Source organism: Nomascus leucogenys, chromosome 12 (assembly GCF_006542625.1).
Source record: "Nomascus leucogenys isolate Asia chromosome 12, Asia_NLE_v1, whole genome shotgun sequence".
NCBI classification, from domain to species: Eukaryota; Metazoa; Chordata; class Mammalia; order Primates; family Hylobatidae; genus Nomascus; species Nomascus leucogenys.
Window position 1 is genome coordinate 66883010 of NC_044392.1, and position 8240 is coordinate 66891249.

Here is an 8240-nt window from a genome sequence, read left to right on the forward strand (position 1 = left end):
CTGTCATGTAAGAACCTGCATTTCCAAATGATGCCTAACCTAGTTCCTGACCCAGAACTGGCATTCAGTTAATATTTGGTGAATGATTGAGGCAGTACCTTGGGATCTGAGGACAGTCCTTCATCTAAGCAAGCCTTGTCCTCTTTGAACAATTGACTGCTATTGCAGCAACTAGAGTGAAAGACAAGAAGATCTAATCTTAACCAGTGTGGCTGAGTATAGAAGGAAAGGTGATACCTTAGGCTACCAGCTATTAAGGTTGTAGTGTAAACTTTGATGTTACATTAAGAAACAAATATACAGTCAATGCCTTTATAAGTGTGCAAGTGATAAGATGTACCAGATGTCTTGTGTTTCAGTGCCTCTTTCATTCTCTCCTTCCACCTTCTTTTTTCCAGAAATATAATGGTGGTATATTTGCTTCTAACAATGTTGATTCCTATTCATTGAAAATGCATATGCAAATAGCACTATGCTATAGGTTATGGAGAATATAAACATTAATAAGACCTCTTATCTTCTCTACCTTGTCAGAATAAGGTCCATTTTATTTAAGCTAAAATTTCTGGCTGAGCATGGTGGCTTAAGCCTATAATCCCAGCACTTTGAGAGGGAGTGCAGTGACACAATCATGGGTCACTGCAATCCTCGACCTTCCAGACTCAAGTGATCCTCCTGCCTCAGTCTCTCCAGTAGTTGGGATAACGTGTTACCATGGCAGGCTATTTTTTTTATTTTTATTTTTAGTTGAGATGGGGTCCCACTGTGTTGCCCAGGTTGGTCTCGAACTCCTGGGCTCAAGGGATCCTCCCACCTTGGCCTCCCAAAGTGCTGGGATTACAGGCATGAGCTACTGTGTCCGGCCCAAAATTTCTTTTCTTTTCTTTTCTTTTTTTTTTTTGAGACAGAGTCTTGCCCTGTCGCCCAGGCTGGAGTGCAGTGGCGCCATCTCGGATCACTGCAGGCTCCGCCACCTTCCGGGTTCACGCCATTCTCCTGCCTCAGCCTTCCGAGTAGCTGGGACTACAGGCACCTGCCACCACGCCCAGCTAATATTTTGTATTTTTAGTAGAGATGGGGTTTCACTGCGTTAGCCAGGATGGTCTCGATCTCCTGACCTTGTGATCCACCCTCGTTGGCCTCCCAGCACCTGCCACCACGCCCGGCTAATATTTTGTATTTTTAGTAGAGATGGGGTTTCACTGCGTTAGCCAGGATGGTCTCGATCTCCTGACCTTGTGAACCACCTGCGTTGGCCTCCCAAAGTGCTGGGATTACAGGCATGAGCCACCGTGCCTGGCCGTCTGGCCCAAAATTTCTTAGAACAATTAGCCAGGCAAGGTGGCTCATGCCTGTAGTCCCAGCTACTCAAGAAGCTGAGGCTAGAGGATAGTTTGAGCCCAGGAGTTTGAGACTGTGGTGGGCTATAATCATGCCACTATACTCCAGCCTAGGTGACACTTTAGCTTGGGTGAGAAAGTGAGACTCTGTCTCTTAAATAAATAAATACTAAAATAAAATTTCCAGTTAATATAATGTAGAATGAGGCAGGGCACGGCGGCTCACGCCTCTAATCTCAGCACTTTGGAGGCTGAGGCTGGCAGATCACTTGAGGTCAGGAGTTTGAGACCAGCCTGGACAACATGGTGAGACCCCGTCTCTACTAAAAATACAAAAATTAGCCGGGTGTGGTGGTGCATGCCTGTAATCCTAGCTACTCAGGAGGCTGAGGCAGGAGAATTGCTTGAACCAGGGAGGGAGAGCTCGAAGTAAGGTGAGATTGAACCACTGCACTTCAGCCTGGGTGAGACTCCCTCTCAAAGATAAGAAATAATAATAATAATGTAGTAGAATAGAAAAAGAAAGTTTTAAGAGTCAGAATGTCTCTGCTACATACTAGCTGTGTGACCTTGGGCAAGTTATTTTCTTTAATCACTCAAATGGGAATAATTAATAGGCGTTTTAAGGGAGATTATGAGGCTTAAATGAGAACATAAGCAAAGCATTTCATTTTGTGTTCAATGAATGCCAAAGCCAATCTAATACTTCGTTGGGGTTTTCCTTCCTTCCTTCCTTCCTTTCTTTTCTTTTCCTTCCTTCCTTCCTTCCTTCCTTCCTTCCTTCCTTCCTTCCATTTCTTTCCCTTCCTTCCCTCCTCCCTCCCTCCCTTCCTTCCTTCTTTCCTTCTGATGTAACTGTAGCAGTCTTATATTTGCAACTCAAGAAGGAATCAACTGTGTTCCAAAACAGCTAAATATGCAGGTCACCCAACAAAGGTTTTGTTTGTTTGTTTGTTTGTTTTGAGACAGAGTCTCACTCTGTCTCCCAGTCTGGAGTGCAGTGGTACGATCTCGGCTCACTGCTGCAATCTCTGCCTCCCAGGTTCAAGCGATTCTCCTACGTCAGCCTTGTGAGTAGCTGGTATTACAGGTGCCCACCACCACTCCCAGCTAATTTTTGTATTTTTAGTAGAGACGGGGGTCTCTTTTACAGGTGTGAGCCATGGCGCCTGATCATGAAAGTATTATTATTATTATTATTATTATTATTATTATTGAGACAGAGTCTCTCTGTGTTGCCCAAACTGGAGTGCAGTGGCGCAATCTCGGCTCACTGCAACCTCCACCTCCCAGGTTCAAGTGATTCTCCTGCCTCAGCATCCTGAGTAGCTGGGATTACAGGCGCCTAACACCATACCTGGCTAATTTTTGTATTATTAGTAGAGACGGGATTTCACCATGTTGGTCAGGCTGGTCTCAAACTCTTGACCTCGTGATCCGCCCACCTCGGCCTCCCAAAGTGCTGGGATTACAAGCGTGAGCCACTGCGCCCGGCGAAGGTATTTTTTAACTGCCACATTCACTCCGAAGCCCATTCATCTCCTTCAGCATCCCACAGATGAAGCACATGTTCCACTTAGCTAGATAACAAGGTGAGGCACACTTTGCACTGCTGACGTCACAGGAAAGCTGTCTATAAAACTATACTTCTGATACTGGGCTCCAGCTTTGTTCTCACAGGTAATCATCCTCATCCGGGAGAGCAGCCGTCTGAGCAAACTCTAACTCATGCTCGTATTGCTCTGTCAAAGCTGGGTCCATGACCCAGGTAGGGGAGTACAGGGTAGCAAACCCCAAGTTAGGGCCTCCAATGAGCTTCCTAGCAAGCCAGAGAAAGGGCTCTTTAAAGTTGTAGTTACTTCTGGCAGTAATGTCATAGTACTGAAGATTCTTCTTTCGGTGGAAGACAATAGATTTTGCCTTCACTTTCCCGTCCTTACTATCCACTTTGTTGCCGCACAACACCATGGCAATGATTTCACACATTGGCACCAAATCTCTATGCCAGTTAGACACATTCTTGTACGTAACTCTTGATGTTACATCAAACATTATGAGGGCACATTGGGCCATGGCTTGGATATAATAACCATCTCTGTCCACCACATTTCTCCTGGCCAGCTGTATCCCATTTATTGAACTTAATACGTCCTCTGTTGGTGTGGAACACTTGGGTGATGAACCTCAACACCCACACCTCTCAAATGTGGCTACATACCTCTCAAATTCACCAGTCAAATGATGTTTCACGAAAGTAGTTTTTCCAGTACCACCACCACCAACCAATACAAGTTTGAACTAGACCTGGGGCTCTCCCTGGGCAGCCATCATGGCGTTCCTTCCAGAAGTGTCTCCTGCCCGTCGGACTGAGTGGTTCTTCTGTTTTTCAAGCACTCTCCCTAGCAGGTGATCGGTTGTTTGTCAGATTGTTCCTGTTACTCTTTCTAGGGCTAGTAGAAGAATTTAAATATTTAAAGGATGGTGGGCTGGGCACGGTGGCTCATGCCTGTAATCCCAGCTCTTTGGGAGGCCAAGGGGAAAGGATCATTTAAGCCCAGGACTTTAAGACTAGCCTGGGCAACAAGGCAAAACTCTGTCTCTACAAAAAAAAAAAAAAAAAAAAAAAAAATTAGCTGGACATGGTGGCTTGCACATGTAGTCTCAGCTACTGGGCTGGGAAAGCTGAGGTGGAAGGATTGCTTGAGCCCAGGAGGTCTAGGCTGCAAAGAGCCATGACTGTCCCACTACACTCCAGCCTGGGCAACAGAGTGAGACACTGTCACAAAAAAAAAAAAAAGAACAAAAAAACCCTCTAGAATTCTATGATTCTGACCCAATAATTAATTATTAACAATTTGTTAATAAATGTAATTAATTCCTAGCTGGGCACGGTGGCTCACGTCTGTAATCCCAGCCCTTTGGGAGACTGAGGTGGATGGATCACTTGAGGTCAGGAGTTCGAGACCAACCTGGCCAACATGGTGATACCCATTCTCTACTAAAAATACAAAAATTAGTTGGGCGTGGTGGCATGGGCCTGTAATCCCATCTACTCAGGAGGCTGAGAAAGGAGAATTGCTTGAACCAGGGAGGCAGAGGTTGCAGTGAGCCGAGATCGCCCAACTGCACTCCAGCCTGGGCGACAGAGCAATACTGTCTCAAAAAAAAAAAAAAAAAGAAAGAAAATATAATTAATCCTAAAGTTTCAGAATACGGGTCCATGGGGAAAAGGTTCTAACTGATAAAACTGTTGGAAATGGGATAAAAAATGAAGTTTAAAAAAAAGGATACTCGTTCTCAAAACTTCTTGTTTGAGCATAAAGATTTAGAAGTGGTTTCTTAGATGAACTATACTAGCAAAATAATTGAGATACTACTTTCAGGAAAAACGTATCTGCCTACTTTTTCAATTTAAACACTCTGTAATGCGTTGTTTGTTTGCTTGTTTTGTTTTCAATATCAAGATCCTGGGTAACATTCAATTATGTTTATATTTATTTGCCTGTCACTTATCATTAAGAGGGTTCATAATGAAGACTTTCTTCCAGGAGTTATTGACTAGGCAATTGAAATTTTGTAGTTCAGCTTTTGAGTGTTGTTTTCTCTGAATGCATAAGTATTTTTCTTAGAAATGTTTCCTCGGCTGGGTGCAGTAGCTCATGCCTGTAATCCCAGCACTTTGGGAGGCCACGGCGGGAGGATCACTTGAGGTCAGGGGTTTGAGACCAGCCTGGCCAACATGGTGAAACTTCGTCTCTACTAAAAATACAAAAATTAGCCGAGTGTGGTGGCACACAAATTAGCCGAGTGTGGTGGCATGTGCCTGTAATCCCAGCTACTCAGGGGGCTGAGGCAGAATTGCTTGAACCCAGGAGGCAGAGGTTACAGTGAGCTGAGGTTGCGCCATGTACTCCAGCCTGGGTGACAGAGTGACTCTGTCTCAAAAAAAAAAACAAAAACAAAACAAGAAAGCCAGGCGCAGTGGCTTGTGCCTGTAATCCCCAGGATTTTGGGAGGCCAAGGCAGGCAGATCACAAGGTCAGGAGTTCAAGACCAGCCTGACCAACATGGTGAAACCCTGTCTCTACTAAAAATACAAAAACTAGCTGGGCGTGATAGTGCACACTGTAGTCCCAGCTACTCTGGGGGCTGATGCAGGAGAGTCGCTTAAACCCACGAGGAGGAGGTTCAGAGTGCCGAGGTCGCACCACTGCACTCCAGCCTAGGCGACACAGTGAGACCCCATCTCAAAAAAAAAAAAAAAAAAAAAGGAAAAAGGAAAAAAAAATAAAAGAAAAAAAAGAAATGTGTATCTTCAAGCTCTCGCTTCTTTTATCTTGAATTGGACAAAATTTTGTATTCCCAGAAATATGGTTTAAATTTTGTTTATTTTTACTTACATAATAGTCATACATATTTCTGGAGTAAATATAATGTGTAATGATCAAATCTGGGTAATTGGGATATCCATCACCTTAAAAATGCGTTATTATTATTAAGACACAGGGTCTCACTCAGTCACCCAGGCTAGAGTGCAGTAGTGTGATTATAGCTCATGGTAGCCTTGAACTTTGAGCTCAAACTATCTTCTCACTTCAGCGTCTCAAGTAGCTAGGACTGCAGGTGTGTCTCACCGTGTCTAATTTTTTATTCTTGTTTTTGTAGAGAGGGAGTCTCACTATGTTGCCTAGGCTAGTCTCTAACTCGTGGCCTCATGTGAGCCTCTGGCCTAAGCCTCCCAAAGTGCTGGGATTTCAGGCATGAGCCACTGTGCCCAGCCATTTATTATTTCTTTTCTTTTTTTTTTTGAGACGGAGTCTCGCTCTGTCACCAGGCTGGAGTGCAGTAGCCCAATCTCAGCTCACTGCAACCTCTGCCTCCTGGGTTCAAGTGATTCTCCTGCCTCAGATTCCTGAGTAGCTGGGACTACAGGTGCACGCCACCACACCCGGCTAATTTTTGTATTTTTAGTAGAGACAGGGTTTCACCATGTTGGCCAGGATGGTCTCGATCTCTTGACCTCTTGACCTCATGAAGTGCCCGCCTCCGCCTCCCGAAGTGCTGGGATTACAGGCGTGAGCCACCATGCTTGGCCTGCCATTTACTATTTCTTTGTGTTGGGAACATTCTAAATCTTCTCTTCTAGCTATTTGGAAATATAGAATAGATTATTGTTAACTATAGTCACCCAATTATGCTATCGAGCACTAGAATTTATTCCTGCTACGTAACTGTATTTTTGTACCCATTAACCTCTTTATCCCCCATTTGCCCTCCACTACACTTTCCAGCCTCTGGTAACCACCATTCTATTCACTACCTCCATGAGATCAATTCTTTTAGTTCCTACATATGTGTGAGAACATGCAATATTTGTCTTTTTGTGCTTGGCTTGTTTCACTTAACATAATGTCCTCCCGTCCCATCCATGTTGCTGCAAATGACAGCATTTCATTCTTTTTTTATGGGTGAATAAGATTGTATTGTGTGGCCAGGCGTCGTGGCTCACGCCTGTAATCCCAGCACTTTGGGAGGCCCAGGCGGGTGGATCACGAGGTCAGGAGATCAAGACCATCCTGGCTAACACAGTGAAACCCCGTCTCTAATAAAAATGCAAAAAAAAAAAAAATTAGCCAGGCGTGGTGGCGGGCGCCTGTAGTCCCAACTACTCGGGAGCCTGAGGCAGGAGAATGGCGTGAACCCGGGAGGCGGAGCTTTCAGTGAGCCGAGATGGTGCCACTGCACTCCAGCCTGGGCGACAGAGCAAGACTCCATCTCAAAAAAACAACAACAACAACAAAAAAAACCCAAAAAGATTGCATTGTGTATATGTACCACATTTTCTTTATCCATTTGTCTGTTGATTGACATAGGTTGATTCCGTATTTTGGCTATCGTGAATAGTACTGCAATAAGCATGGGAGTGTCAGAAATATTTTTGATGTTTATTCTCTTTACCAGACTGTTACCCCATTTTCCCCTTTCGGGAGGTCCAGCTCACTCTGGACTTTCGCCTCTGTGAGGATGATGTTCTTTTTTTTTGTGAGACGGAGTCTGTCGCTCTGTCACCCAGGCCGGAGTGCAGTGGCATGATCTCGGCTCACTGCAACCTCCGTCTCCCAGGTTCAAACGATTCTCCTGCCTCAGCCTACCAAGTAGCTGTGATTACAGGAGGCTTGCCACCACACCCGGCTAATTTTTGTATGTTTAGTAGAGACGGGGTTTCACCATGTTGGCCAAGCTGGTCTCAAACTCCTGACCTCAGGTGATCAGCCCGCCTTGGCCTCCTAAAGTGCTGGGATTGCAGGCGTGAGCCACCGCGCCTGGCCGAGGATGATATTCTTACAGGTTTGTGTAATTGTATTCTTCCTTATGGTTATACTTCCTGGATTCTTAATTCAGCTCGGTTGAGCATCACGTATAATTGTGGAATACGGGGCTTACAACCAACAGGGGTAGACAAACCTGAACATGTTAAATGTTAAGTAACTGAAAAATGCTTTCAAGGCAGATCAGCTTTGCAAAATAAGAAACCAGGAAGGGGACAAACAAACTACTGAAGTTTTCTGGGACGAAGTGGGACCTACGAAAGCAGCGAGAGAAGGGTAGAAGGCAACATTAATTTCATTAACCTTTATTAATTATCGGGGAGGAGTATGAAGAGTCAATCCTAACGCGCAGAGTCTTCTCCATTTGGAGGTGACAACCCTGTTCGTGCTATTTTGGGACATGGGGTCACCGGCCAGCTACGGGTCTACGTCCCTGCCACCAGTCTCACGCTATTGCCGCGCCCGTCATGCTAGTCCCCCGGGCCCCTAGCAGGTCCCTCCAAGCGCGACCCCCGCCCGCCCCGCCCGCCCCGCCCAGGCTTTGGTCCGCCCCGCCCCTCCCCGCCCCGCC

General features: G+C 45.4%; 1 pseudogene; it reads right to left on the reverse strand.

The window, feature by feature from the left end:
* Window positions 1–3014: 3014 nt before the first annotated feature.
* Window positions 3015–3668, reverse strand: LOC100599936 (annotated as a pseudogene).
* Between the last annotated feature and the right edge of the window lie 4572 nt (window positions 3669–8240).